The sequence below is a fragment of the Giraffa tippelskirchi genome, chromosome 8, assembly GCF_054371585.1.
Source record: "Giraffa tippelskirchi isolate mGirTip1 chromosome 8, T2T-mGirTip1v1.2.pri, whole genome shotgun sequence".
In the NCBI taxonomy this organism is placed as follows: Eukaryota; Metazoa; Chordata; class Mammalia; order Artiodactyla; family Giraffidae; genus Giraffa; species Giraffa tippelskirchi.
The window spans coordinates 92,261,902-92,277,128 of record NC_137282.1 but is presented as its reverse complement, the minus strand read 5'-3'; the positions used below and the strand labels follow the sequence as shown (position 1 = coordinate 92,277,128).

At 35.6% G+C, this 15,227-nt stretch overlaps 1 long non-coding RNA gene across 1 annotated transcript in view; it reads left to right on the top strand.

Annotated features, from left to right (window-relative positions):
* Nucleotides 1-14,841, top strand: part of LOC145516525 (uncharacterized) — a 365,062-nt gene extending 350,221 nt beyond the window's left edge. Inside the window, exon 11 of the long non-coding RNA XR_014061441.1 lies at nt 14,657-14,841. This is a non-coding gene — a long non-coding RNA (uncharacterized LOC145516525). The remainder of the gene's footprint in view (nt 1-14,656) is intronic.
* The last annotated feature ends 386 nt before the right edge of the window (nt 14,842-15,227 follow it).

The window sequence follows — 15,227 nt, the reverse complement described above, 5'->3', positions numbered from 1 at the left end:
CTTGTATTGAAAAAAATTACTTCTGAAGTTACTCCATAGACAGCTAGTTTTATTCTAAAGGCATGGAAAAATGTGGACATTTTAATGTGTAACATATCTGTTTAGTAGCTTTAAGAAACATAAAGGAAAAGGTTTCCCTTCTGCATAATTTTAATGTAACTAGTTGATATTTTTATCCAAATGGCATTTTCTAGATTCATTTGATTAATATTAGCTTTGTTGCTAATTTATTAAAATATCACATTTAAAAGGCTATTAATTACCCCCTTTCTTTTTCCCGTCTCCTTTTTAACAAAAAAGTGCATAGCTGCTATCCATAATGTTCCCTATAGTGAGTTCTATTTTTCTTGTGCTTTGTCTGCGATTTCCCTCCTGAAATTTGGCACAATATACATAAAAATTAGAATATCAGCCACTAGTATTGTAGATTCTGCCAGACAGAACCATCAATATGAAAAAGGGGGAAAAAAACCCACTGCCTTTCATAGATCACCCTTCAACCATCACAGTGACAAAATAATTGTAGGACCAGTAAGATTAGTCAGACCACATGGGCACAGGACACCGAGTCTGTGACAGAAGCAAATGTGCTATTAAGAAAGTAGCCAAGTAAGGGCATGCTGTTCTGACACTTCGAGTGCTGCCTGTGAATATAGATGCCTTCTTTGAGTGAATATCAGGGCATGGTGATTACCATAATTAAAACATACATATATGGCACATTTGTAACTGTTTAAAGTTCCAGCAAGTAAAGATTACTCACAACTGGAAATCTGCCACACTGACCGTGGCTTTAAGACACCACAGCGTTCAGATGTTTTAGGTAACACCATCTAAAGAAAGCACAGCCCTATACTCAAGGGTTTGTTTGCCTCATGGAAACATGCTACCAGAGGGCATTGATGCCTGCTATGGTTTAAAAGAACAAACTCACTGGCTCCAACCGTTTTTTTTTTTTTACTAGGCAGCAGAAACAGACACTTTAGGTCTTATGTTTTATAGGGAAGCCAGAAAACATTTCTCCTTTTGTGAAAGCCTAGCAATAAAACAGGCTGAAAAGTTACATTAATTATTATTCTTTGAAGGTTAAATTGATGAGCATCTCATCAGTTAGTGCCTAGGTGTATGTTAACTTTTAAAATGCACTAATATCATAAATGGCTATGTGTGGTTATATGTACCCAGTAGATTATAGGGATTTATGTATTTACAGCAGTTGGTTAATTTGTTTTTAAAAATCCACTGGGTAACTCACATCTTTGCTTCTAACATTAGCTTTTTGGCATAAAATAAAAGTTTTGTTTTAATAACAGACCAGCCTAGTAGGAGATGATGGTAGTGAAACATAGTAATTCATTTAATAACCCAGGTAAATATATAGTTTTATTTTCTAAGAATATGTATTGTTAAGGGTTCTTCTAGCCTATTTTTTAAATAAATTAAACTCGGGAAGAATTGTGGACACAAGTTCAGGCAGTTACCTGCTTTTAAAAAAATCTTCTATAAATTGTACTTTATATGAAATATAAAACATACATTTTATACTAGAATTTTAAAAGATATTGGAGAGACAAAAAGGATTATTCATTTATGCTAATTAAATGACTCATTCAGCTAATACTTTATATCATTAAATCGTTATACGACATCAAATATTTGTTATCCAAGAGGGTGCTAACTTACCCTAGGACAAGTTTTGAAAATTTGGGGGCACTTTTCTTGAGGTCACAATGAATTGGGGCTCCACCAGCATTTCGTGTGTGGGACTGGCCCTAATTATCTTGCAATGCATATCTGCCTCTTTTCAGCTAAAGTCGGCATTTTCTGTCTCAAACATCTCCACGTCTTTTCTTCTCTGGCTGACAGTTTTCTCCAGCTTCACAGGAGCTTATTTAGCCACAAACGGGTAACACCAAGGTAGGGAGTAGTTAGAGACCCTTGTGGGTCATAGGAATCCACAGATAAATGTCCCAGGCTTACTGTCCTAGGGTAAAAGATACTCTGAGGCACATCCCACCTGGTTTCTCAGAGGCAATCCTGCAGGCTGGGCCGCACTTACCCACAGCAACACCCCACAGGTTACCCTACCCTATATTCTCTTTTTTCCTTCCTTACACCCAATATCTTTTTCTCATTGTATGTTCGAGGGAGATGCCAGCCTAAGACACAATCCTTCACAAAGAAGGATTGTTCTGAATCTCTCACAACTATTGCATATCCTGCTAAGTATTCAGTTGATTTTATATGCACACACACCATTCTTATACATTATATACACACATATAAATATATATTTAATAAGTCTAGAATCTACCTACAAATATAAAGCAGATTTTGTATGCTTTCATATATATTAAAATTTTCAGGAACAAAATTATGTATTTGAAAAAACTGGGAAGATTTTACTTACTTTGTTTTCATCTTCACTAAGAAGTTTTCAGCATCTTGGAAAATCTTGTTACCAGTGGCAGAAATTTGTTTTTTGATCAGAACATTGTGGCTATAATGTAGAGAACTTGATGAACAGAACAGGTTGATGTACAGACCAGTCAGGCAGAATTGACAATTGTTACAAGGTAAATGGCTTCCCAGGTGGCACTAGTGATAAAGAACTCGTCTGCCAGTGCAGGAGACATAAGACACACAGGTTTGATCCCTGGATTGGGAAGATCCTCTGGAGGAGGGCATGGCAATCCACTCCAGTATTCCTGCTTGGAGAATCCCATGGAAAGAGAAGTTTGTGGGCTACAGTCCATGGGGCCGCAAAGAGTTGGACACAACTGAAGTGACTTAGCATGCATGCATGCACAAGGGAAATAAAGAGCGCTTGGACTAGAGATATAGTCACGGATCTGAAATAATTATATATGATATGTATATCATATATAATTGTTAAATATAATAATGTGGTTTGCGTAAATGGAGCTTGAGCTGTCATTGAGATGCCCAAAAGAAGACGTCGGGTAGGCATCTGAATAGGTAAGTCTGGAAATTGGAGAACAGGTCATATTAAAAGGTATAAATGGCATATATCAACATCCTATAGATAGTAATCAATTTTTATAGCATAGCTAAGATTGCCCAGGGAGAGACTGTAGGGTGAGACATGAAGCCTGAAAGGAGTTCCAAGGATCTCTGATACTTAATTTTTGGGTAGTGTTCAAAACAGACTGAAAAGCAGATGCCAGCAAGGCAGAGGAAACCAGAAGAGGTATAAATACAGCAGCCAAAGGAAGAGAATGCCTCTAGAAAGATTAAATGTCAAATTCTGCTGAAGGGATAGAGTAACAGCTAAAGGCTCCACCATTGAATATTTCCTTTGTAAACTTGGGAAGTTACTTAAAATTGCCCCCTCCATATGGTCTAGATAGAATTACAAACATCACAGGAATATTGTCAGGATTAAATGAGATAGTGTTTGCCTAGGGCTTAGCAAACATAGTCTCAATTTATAGAAACTTCAGCAAGGAAGAGGAGGACCCTTGTTGGGTTTATAATGTCCCTATAACCTGCTTTGCACTCACTGTAACCATGAGAAATGGAATTGCTGTTTCCTAGCTTAAAAGAAGGGTGGCAAATCCAGACAGTATAAAGTAATCCCTAAAGCAATTCCAGTAACTAAAAATTCAGAGAGCCATGGTTGTTACAGAACCTAATTACAGCTAAACCACATTTATTCACCACCATCAGGAAATGATGGAATCTACATCAGGGCATTTTTCAGGTGCTGTACAGTATCATGTTGCTTAACTTATTGTGTCTGCTTATTAAAGTGTGTCTCCTCACCTTCTCTCTGTTGTAGTCCATGGTGATTTCAAGTTGTGGTTAGGATGCCTGTAACTAACAATCATTCCTTTCTGTCCCACACAATCACTAATTTATTGCCTTTAATTATGAGGCTACCGTCTTTTCTTTTCACCATGGTATGACTTTAGTTTGGGGTAATGCGTAGGTTCTTTATGTAAATATCTAATGCAGGTATGTATTAAATTTTCACACCAGACAACTTTGCTGGTGGTCATCTCTAGTTGATATGAAGAATCTTCACTTCTGCCTTCAAAAGAACAACTTACTTTAGTTTATCTCTGTACCTTTTGTGTCCGTATGAATCATCTGAGGAGCTTGTTAAAAATGCTAGTATCCAGCCTCTGCTGCCATAGATTCTGATTTAGTAAGTCTTGTTTGGCGCTTAGAAATCTTAATTATTTAAAGGCCACCAACATTATTCTGACATATATTGAGCACCTTGTGAAGGAGGTGTAGTGACTTAAAATTGTAGACTGTCTAACTAGATATACTGGATTTGAATCCTAGCTCTATCACTTACTAGCTGTGACCACTTAAATAATTAAACTGGCTTCCTTATTTGTAAAATGAAACTCATGATAGTAGCTACATTATAAGTTTATTGTGAGGATTAAATGAGTCAGTCATGAAAGTACTTAGCACAGTGACTGGCACATACTAAGTGCTTGTTTTAGGTTGAGTTCCTTGGAAAGCAGAGGCTAAAATAAGGACTCGGGTGCAGTTGCTTCTTTGAGAAGTAATCTTAGGAAACGAAGCAAAGTGAGGGGTGAAGAAAATAGAAAAGGAAGGGAAACAAGCCAGGAGAGGGTGGATTAATGGGCTGGTTAATGACGTGGCCAGCTGAGATTCAACACCATGGAGGCCTCCTTGCCCCACCAAGGAAGAAGGAGGCTGAGGAATTAATCCACCAACTCCTGTCCCCCACTGGTTGAAAGTTGCCACAGGCAGGAAACTTACCTTAGTTCTGGGCTGTGCCTGTATGTGACTAATCTGTGTCCCTGGGCTTTAGAGAAAGCTTTCTGGCTTCCCTGGTGGCTCAGGTGGTAAAGAATGTGCCTTCAATGCAGGAGACCCAGGTTCTATCCCTGGGTTGGGAAGATCTCCTGGAGAAGGGAATGGCAACCCAATCCAGTATTCTTACCTGGATAATCCCATGGAAAGAGGAGCCTGGCAGGCTGTAGTCCATGGGGTTGCAAGGTGTCAGACATAACTGAGCAACTAACACTTGCACTTTGATGCTCAAAGCAGAAACACCACTGGTGATTTGAATGGGTCCTGATGCTATACATGGAACTGAAATGGGGGTAGTTCATGTGATGGGATTCATCACATGCATCTGCTACAATTGGTAAACCCAAATCGCATATCATGTGCTCAACGTTAATCACTGTTACCCGATTTTAGACATTGTGCCAAGTTCTTTACATGCTATTCTATTTGCATAAAATATTTTTTGAAATATTTTATGGAATTACCATGTCCATTTCACAGAAAGAAATAACACAAGAGATGAGCAAAAGTTAAACTGCACAATATCACACCAAGAACAGGGAGACAGACTTAAAACTAAGTTGTCTTCCACCATAATTATCTCAGCCTCACTAGTGATAACTCTGAACAGTAGTAAGAGAGAAGCAATATATATATTCCCAGAATTTAAGTTGTCAAAATACAGGAACGGCACCAACTTTGTATGCTTTGATTCCAAAAATTAAAAAAAAAACTTCACATATTTATTTATAAAATACTGGAGCATTGCCAATTTGGATTTGTGCTCTTTATAGTCAGCTCTGAATTATTTAAGGATTAGGTTGTGTATAGCTGACCTAGATTTTTCTTATTTCCTCATTCCTTTTGGCATTTTACCATTAGGTAGTTCCTCTATAGAAGTCTGGTTGTGAAATCTCAGCCAGGTGAGTTTTATATTATAACTTATGGGTAGGACCTATCTCTTTGATGGAAAGAAATTTGAAGATTATGATATAACTGGATGAATTATTTTAGTCAAATAATCCTTGAGTTATAGAATTTCACAATTAAGTATTGCCTTAAAGGTATCTAATTGGTTTAATTTTCTAATGGGAGAGTTGTTTTTTTGTCAACATATTTAAGAACACAGCCTAAAATGACAGATAAAATTATTTTTGAAGCTAACAAAACCCAGAAAACTATAGAAATAGCCTATCAGTCATTAACACATCTAATGATTTTTAGCAGATATTTGTAAGAAAATTATTTTTATTGTGTCCATTTTGCACAAAAGACAATTCATGTAATGAAAGAAATTATGTGACAAGTTCTGGACCTGTGTGACTTGAAAATATCAGCTTGGTGTTTAATTAATATAATGAAGTGATATAATGTAATATATTCCATGTAAACCCTTGTATGTTCCAGCATAGAGTTGAAACAGTACCTCAGAAACAGCATTTTTTTTTCCCCAAAGTCTATTTTGCTAAGATTGAAATGTGAAATCTCTGATATGCTGAGGAGTGATTTTGAAGTGGGACTGGGTGCTGTGCCTGCACTTGGGCTGAGCAAACCAGCTGTGCTAGTTTTTCTGTTGGAGGGAATACCTGCTGAGAGACTAGCCTGCATGTGTTCCTTAATTTCCTGAATTATCATATCCTTATAATCAGTACCTGAGCCATGACGGCATTATGAAGACTGAAATACTAGGTTCCAGGAGAGTTTCTTTCTAGGAGATGTAGTTTGAAGTGGAATATTTTATTTGGCTTCTTATCACTCAATGTGTGTGTATGCATGTGTATGAATTTATACATACATGTGTATACACATAGATTTCTATGTTTGCCTTACCTAAGCCATGAGCCACTTATGCTAATTTATCGTAATGAGGTTTCAGATCCCCAAATGGTCTTCAAGTAGTTAAGTAAGAAATATTATCTCACTTAAGAAGCCTGAACCAGACAAAATATATTTGGATTATGCATACACTGAGAGAAGAAAAAATATCATGTCTTACAGACACGCTGCAGGGTCCAAGATAATGAATGCATTTTAACTGAAAATGACAATGATATTCTTTTTAATTTAGTGATTAATTTTTCTTTGCATGATAATAGATATGTGAAGTAAATTGATCCATAATAACCACAGTTTTGAGGCTCCAGTATTCCTTGTTTAACTTTTAACTATTTCTAAGCTGCCATTTTATTTCATGAAGTTGAGCATTTCATACAGACATTGTGAACTTTTTGCAATTAGTAAGAATTTAAAGTTTTAAATTCAGAGAACAATGGTTATTACTATTAGGAATACTAATTCATTTTATAGAAGATGTTGGTAGGGCTAAAGAATCAAATGCATCTTCCTTTACACTTTTCAATTGCAGTTATTGATAAGACTAGGTTTATATTGTTTAAAATGCAAAGTTTTCAAGTGTGGGTGATATGGAGGATGGTGTAATAATATAGTAAACAAAATAGGGTGGCCAGGAGAGAAGCCCATGTTCAGAGAAAATTAAATGCTTAGATTAGAGCACATTGGGTCTGAAGTGGTAAAGAGACATTCATGTGGAAGAATCAGCAGGTCACTTTTGCATGCTCTACTGAGCCAAATGCTCCAATTCCCTCAAGCAAATTAATAATGTTTACTTCATGTTTGAAGTGACCCTATGAATTCATAGAAAAATAAAGTTCAAATTAATATGGTGATAAGAATCAAACATGAACAGTAAGTAGTTCAAAATGAAAAGTCTCCAAAGTGTGACCCTCTAGCTTAGAATAGACACAGCCCTGGTCTAAGCATGACGGCAACAGCATTAAATTGTCTAGGCCCAAATTGTGCCCAGTGCTGATGACTCACACATCTATGTTTCCAGACTAGATTTCTTTCTAAAGCCCACTGGATTCGTTCACTTAAATAACCATAGGATACTTATTCTAAATATGCTGAAGGAAGAAGTCATACTTTCCCCAGCCAGCATCTACTTGCCCTTCGTTCTTCATGTCAGTGAAGAGTATCTCAAGTCTATAAAAATAACATCCTAGAATTTGTGCATTTTATAGTACTTTCTTTTTTTTTTATTTTAAAAGCAGTATAAATGGAATATTCCTTTATCTCTTTCAGGTTGATTTGCAAATAGTCCCAAAATAAGACTGTAGTTCACAATGTCATTTTTTTTTTACCATATATGGATATTAGAGTTTGTGTTGTTGGATTTAAAAATGTAAATAAAACATCTTATCATCCTCTTTTACTGTAACAACCCCCTGAACAAACACATCTTTCAAACTGAATTAAGTTACTCTCTACTTATGAGTAGCTAGGGGTGAGTGACTCTTGGTTCATGATAACGATACACTTCCCCAGAGCATGTATCCACCATATTCAATGAACAAAAGCTTTCATTTCATACAGGATGATATTGGCCACATGCTGTTCTGTGAAAAGTATTGGGGTGAGGTGGGGTTGAAGGAAACTTGTTTCTGGCTTATTTGTGTATTTATTTAATATATTTACTTCCATGTTCTACTCCCATAATTTCTTCTGTGTGTGTTCGAGCATCTTGATAATTTATGAGTTACAGAGTGCAAAAATTAAGTACCAGGTTGCTGCAGTTCTAAGCCTACTTACAGAGGTACCAGAGCAGCAGGTCTGTTATTTCCCACTTCAAGCTTATTTTAATGGAAAAACTGGCTGCTACAATGAGACAAATTGTAAAAATGAAAAAAATCTTAAAATTAAAAAATTGTGTGGTGAAGACCGTCCTTATCCAAATCTGCTAAGATCTTGGTTTTTGTTTGTTTTTGTAAGGTGTGATTAGCATATGGTGAAGTACTTTAATAACTAAATTCAAAGACTGATGTCTGAGTTAACAGTGTTATAGTAAGTTTTAAATTAGTAAATATTTGTATTATAATGAAAATCTATGAATCTATAAATGAAATTATTCCTGCTTAACACCTTGAGTTATCAACCTAATCTTCCGTTCACTTGAAAATGACAACCACTTTCATCGAGGCCTCTAGAGCTTAAAAATGGGGTTTGAAGAGTTTGACCAAGTATTGCATTCTTCCAAAGATTGCTTTTAAAAATTTCACATTATAGTGTTAAAACAAAAACAGAAGTATTTGACATGTTACTATAATTGTCCCTATCTATACTTAAGTTGGAGTCAATGAAAACATAATCTAACATAGTATCTCTAGGGTTGGAGCTATAATTTTACTGTCAATTTTTAAATCATTATTGGCCAGGGCATTTATACGACATTAATGTTGAAAATTTCCCTAACCAGAGCATCAGTACCCTAACCAGCTTGTTGGAGTGACTGAGAGTTAAAAATAATACATATACATACCTATTCCTTTATCAGCATCTCCAGTCTAGGAGAGGGGGCAGTCCTTCTCCAGCGAAACTAGTTTTCTGCTTGGCTCCATTTTCCTATCACATTACAAAGCCTTGGAGATATTTTCTGTATGCACTTCACATCTTGTTATTATATTCCAAGAGCTTCAGGGTCCTAACATAAAATGATCCCTGGATCTCTTGCTGCTGTGACTGTTGCTATAGTAGCTCTTGTTTTCTTAGCTATACGTACCCTCTTAATCTCTTTGCACAGTACCATGCATGATATTGCTATACTGAATTCAAGTTTGTTTTCTATGTTCAACTACATATAAATTTGAGCTGTCTTCTTTCTGTTTTCTTTTTTAATTTAGAAACTATTTTCAAGCTTGATTTTTGTTTTGTTTTATTAAGGACATGCTTCTTCTAAAAATCTAATAATACAGAAAAATGAAAGAATATAATTATCAGCCTAATTCACTGATCACCCAGCAATAACAAGTTTTAATATTAGATCCCCTCACATATATGCATATTATTAATGGAGCAGTATAATTATTATTTATAAATAATAAATACAATAAATTAATATTATCCTCCCATATATACGTATCTACAAAAAGGAAGATCAACAGAAAACATATTTTGATATACAGACAGCAAAAAGAATGCTGTAAAAATTAAATCATTATAAAAGCTTTAAAAATAAAGCATTTAATATAACATAAAAAACAAAGAAAAGTTGAAGGAAATTCTGTACTTCGTAAATGTTTATTTATATTTTTGTATCAAAAATATATTGCTTCTATAAAGGTTCTAATATTAATATGTAATACTATTAAAAAGATGCATTCTTTTTTCTTTTTAAAAACTACTTATTTCCTAGTGGAATCCCTAGAGATTTTTTGCATATTTTCCACTGAACATTTAGCTCTTTGAAGCTTCATTTTGCAGTTGTCTCTTTTCCACCTTATCAAGGATGTAGGCCTTATCTCATTCTCCTAAAGGCATTTAAAACTCAAATTCCTTGGTTCCCCAAATTTGTAACAGCTTCAGTTTGTCATTTTGTCCTTCACTCAGTTTATTTTGCTTTCAGTAATACATTAAAAAATGTTTGAAAATAATTTTATTTTAGAACATAGTTTTTCTGAATATTTCGCTTACTATATTGATAGAGATGAGATCCTCCACTGCATTTTCATCTCAGCTTTGTTTCCCCCTAGATTTTGGGTCCTGTTTTTGTTTAGTTTCATTGATTCATAAACTTGTTTATGTTATCTTGTATTCTTTTTCTTCCTTTGCTTTTGTATTAGAATAATCTTTACATTTTCAAGTATTGATCCATTTCCTTAATTAAGATAATCTTTACTAAAGATATCGGTTCAGTTAAGTCGCTCAGTCGCATCCGACTCTTTGCAACCCCATGAACCGCAGCACGCCAGGCCTCCCTGTCCATCAGCAACTCCCGGAGTCCACCCAAACCCATGTCCATCAAGTTGATGATGCCATCCAGCCATCTCATCCTCTGTCATCCCCTTCTCCTCCTGCCCTCAATCTTTCCCAGCATCAGGGTCTTTTCAAATGAGTCAGCTCTTCGCATGAGGTGGCCAAAGTATTGGAGTTTCAGCTTCAACATCAGTCCTTCCAATGAACACCCAGGACTGATCTCCTTTAGATACCTTAAATAATGTTTCTCTCTCCTGTTGACCAGCTGGTCTAGTCTTGCCATGGTAATTCTTGTCCAAGAGCCCTTTGTTTCTTTAAACTCACAACTTCTAGTAAAAGATAGTGGATGCTGCTCAAGCCACCACTTCCAGTTTTAAGCCATAGAATAGAACAAGAGACAAAAATTTTTTTTTAAATACAAAAAGGCATATATCAGTAATTTCATAAGAAATGTTTATAGAAGTGGCCAAATGACACGTTGGTGTACATATTATGGACCAAAACTTATTCATATCTTGATGCAAGGAAGACAGACAAATGTGTTTTTATTTACTGTTTATATAAAAATAAAAATCAGAGTTCTATTTCTAGAGAAAAACAGACTTTGGAAGTAATGGCTTTTTCTATCACATTACTCTGATGAGAATGAATAGTTTGCAAGAGAAAGAGTCAAGTGCTCCCTACAACCTTCTATGATAGGTGCTGTTATCATCCTCATGTCAGAGGTGAAGGAACTAGATGTAGAGGAATTAACTTGTTGAAACCCACAATGCTAATAAATGGTTCAACTGGCACTCATTCCAGAAATTCTAGAGGCCAGGTTCTTAATACCGATATGATCCTCCTCTTACAGAATGTGACTATTCCAAGGCCCACAAAATAATAATGAGAATTCTCCAGGTATTTTGAACATATTAAATTACAGAACCATGAAGATTAACCTGTCATTATTTTCTAAATTTATATAGTATGTGAGAAACCCAGTGTTTACTCACCCAGTTTCCTGTCTCTAAGCATGAAAAAGAAAATAAAGAACAAAAACCAAACAAAAAGACTTTCAGTTTTGATTAGTCAGCTAGAGTAAGCTTAAAAAGAACATTACTCGGGGATTTTTTTAATGTACTGTCTTCAAATGATTTAATGTGTTTTCCATGATTATCTTTGATACTTTGAATAATTAACAAAGACATTTATAATTTTTGAAAAAGCTAGGATATTCTTCTTCCTAGATGATGAGAAAAGTCAAAAAATTTAAATCTACGACCATCGACTGACTTGTGAGTGACCATGAAGTCATCTACTTAGGCATCATTTGATAGAGGAAAAAAATCCATTGAAATATTTCTTCAGTTGGTTGATTGACAGTGATCATGCAAAACCTTAGTTTTACTTATAAGTTATAAAGATAGTATAATTCTTTTTAATGGACATATAATAGTCTAATATGACCTTACTATGATTTGGTCAATCTACTCAATATGTCCAGCTATTAGACAATTGGATCATTTCTAGGTTTTTTGCAGTTGTAATAAAAAGTTGAAGTACGTAACCTTGTATCTACACTGTACGCTCAGTTGCTCAGTTGTATCTGACTCTTTGCGACCCTCTGGACTGTAGTCCACCAGGTTCCTCTACATGACTTTTGTCTTTTTGCTTGCATTTGAGAATATCTTTGGATAAAACGCAAGAACTGGCATTCCTGGGTTCAAGTGCAGTCTTATATGTACATACACATGTATCTTCCACTCAGGAGTGGATATCAGGAAGATATCAGTGTTCTATGGGATGAAACTTTGATCAATGGGAGACGAAACCAGCTGCTGCTGCTGCTGCTGAGTCGCTTCAGTCGTGTCCGACTCTGTGCGACCCATAGACGGCAGCCCACCAGGCTCCGCCATCCCTGGGATTCTCCAGGCAAGAATACTGGAGTGGGTTGCCATTTCCTTCTCCAATGCACGAAAGGGAAAAGTGCAAGTGAAGTCGCTCAGTCGTCCGACTCTTGGCGACCCCATGGACTGTAGCCTACCAGGCTCCTCCATCCATGGGATTTTCCAGGCAAGAGTACTGGAATGGGGTGCCATTGCCTTCTCCGGAAGAAACCAGCAGGCAAAGTCTTCTCTCTCCTTTCCCAACATGGGCTGATCTGAGAAGCAGCTGTTTACATGGGCTACAAGATGGTCTCAAGAGATTAAGCAGTTTTGCTTGATCCTATTGTTGTTTGCTGGTCTGCTAATCCACCTGGTATTGGCCCTCTCTCACTTCTCAGTCCTATTTCCCTTTAAGCTAACCCTTATTCACTGGGGTTGTACTCTTTAAGAAGGTGGTTGGCTCACATTCTTCTTTTGGGGCAATCCTGTATAAGCAAGAAGACATAATAAGCAAAACATATAAATAAAATACATCCTATGTTAGATGATGTAAGTGCACGAGAGAGAAACAAAAAAACAAGTTCCAAAGAGCCATCTCAACTTCAGAATGTGTGAGTTCTGCCAACACCTTTGCTGCAATTGCTTTACAGTTCATCTCATCCCTTTGTTCAATCCTATTTTCTTCACTTTCTCATAGGTATTGCTCCTGTGGGCACTCCTTGATAAATTTTTTTCATGCTAATCTGTTCCAAATTCTGTTTCCCAGGGAACTCTACATAAAATATTATGCCATATGATTTGCTAGAATATTGAAATGTAGATGACTCCTGTACAGTGGGATAACTCCCATCCCATGCTGCCAGCCACACTCTCTCCTCTGCTGCTCTAGTCATGCCAAGTCCTCAATCAGGATCTCCAATCTCCCTTACTTTCTAGAAGTTCTGCAATTCAGAAAGAACCTAGAGTAGTAAAATACAGAGTTGCGAAACAAAGCTTGAAAGTAAATTTTGACTTCCAGATTTTAAATTCTTGTAACATTATGTTTAGATTGTGGCATCTCCATTGCCACACCCATCCACATTTATGTGTAAATGACAATGTAAACCAACAAAAAGGTACATTCTGTTGTATTTATGCAATTTACAGAATAAGATAAACTAATTTATAAAGCCTATTGATGAAATATTTTTTTTACTGAGTCAGTAAATATATGGATAAAATATATAGATGAATGGACAGATGGATAAATGGACTGATAATAGAGACATACTTGCAAATAATAATAGCTGCTCTTTTGGTTAAAAACAGATCTCATGAACTAAGTCACTAAGTAGACAGTGCTTTGATTATCTTTGTGAGAGTATGATCTTAAAGGTACTCTGTTAAAAATCGACCACAAAATATCCTATGACTTATTTAATAATAGCAAATTTTCAGTTTTCACGATTTAAATATGGTCAATATTACATAGCAAATATTTCTTGATTTGCATAATGCTTATATATTAAGACAGTCAATGGGCAAATCCAAAAACACTAACAGAAAAGAGTGAGTGGCTGTGGATTTCAACTGTCTTTAAAATATATGAAGCCACTTCTAAGGTTCACTTTTATTAAGATTACTAATTTTAAAGGCCTATTCTTTAGAGCATGTCTATCCCAAATTTAGTGTTAAATTCAAATTAGAGGATATTCCTTTATTAAAATGATAGTAGGAGACACTTTAAACATATTAACACTTGATGTAATAAAAAGTTGGCAATTCTGTGTCAGGCCTATTATTGTTAATATTTATCCTTTTTGAAATCCCAGAAATCTAGGCATTTGTAGTGATAAGACTTTGATTCTTTTTTAGATGCAAATTCATCCTCAAAAGAGCATTAATAATCATAATAATAAGAATGGTCACTTACTGGATGATTCCTCATGCACAGCTATGTAACTTAGCTTCTTTATTTAAAATATATAAAGGAAAAGATGTATAAATTGATGCAAATATGAGATTTTTGAGACTTGAGGTATTCTCTGGGTCACCCACAGGGCGAATTTGAAATTCATTCAGCTTGGAGTGTATGTTCTTAGCATTAATGTCACTGATTATTTTAGGTTAGGAGACAAATAAGTTTATTTATGATACAATAAACACAAATGGGAAGATAAACTCATAACAGAAATGTAGCAGGGCAGTTGTTGTGTCCTTGTAATTCTGCTTGTGTCTTCCAGGAGACTTCCCGGAGTTAAACTTCTCTGGAATCAGCTTTCAACTGTAGGGCCTGAAGACAGATTGTGGCAAAGTCTGACAAGGCTCCCTGGAGACCATAGCAGTCCGATCACCATATGGCCTGAAAGGGCTTTTCACATGTTACAATATTCTGAAGTAGGGTCTTCAGAATATATTGGCTAATCTTCAGAGTACATTCTTAATCTCATGAACCTAATTATCTGTAAAGAACAGTTTAAGGGGTGCTTCTTCAAATTATTCATACTAGTCCATGTACTTTTATCTGGGGGCATATATAACTCTCATTATGCAGTGATTACATTTTAGCTTTGAAAATATATTCTAAGAAGGATTAAAAGGATTATTCATCTCCATGGTGACCCATGCACCCATTGTTAATCAAAACACAAATGTATCTTACTCATTCACATTTTCAGAATACCACAGCTTTCACATACACTTTAAATGCTCATGTTTCACATAAGTAAAGAAGAAGCTGTATGGAAATACTAAATTTCCTGCTAGAGACCAATATAAAATTTATGTGAAATTACTTTTTAAAATTTTAACATG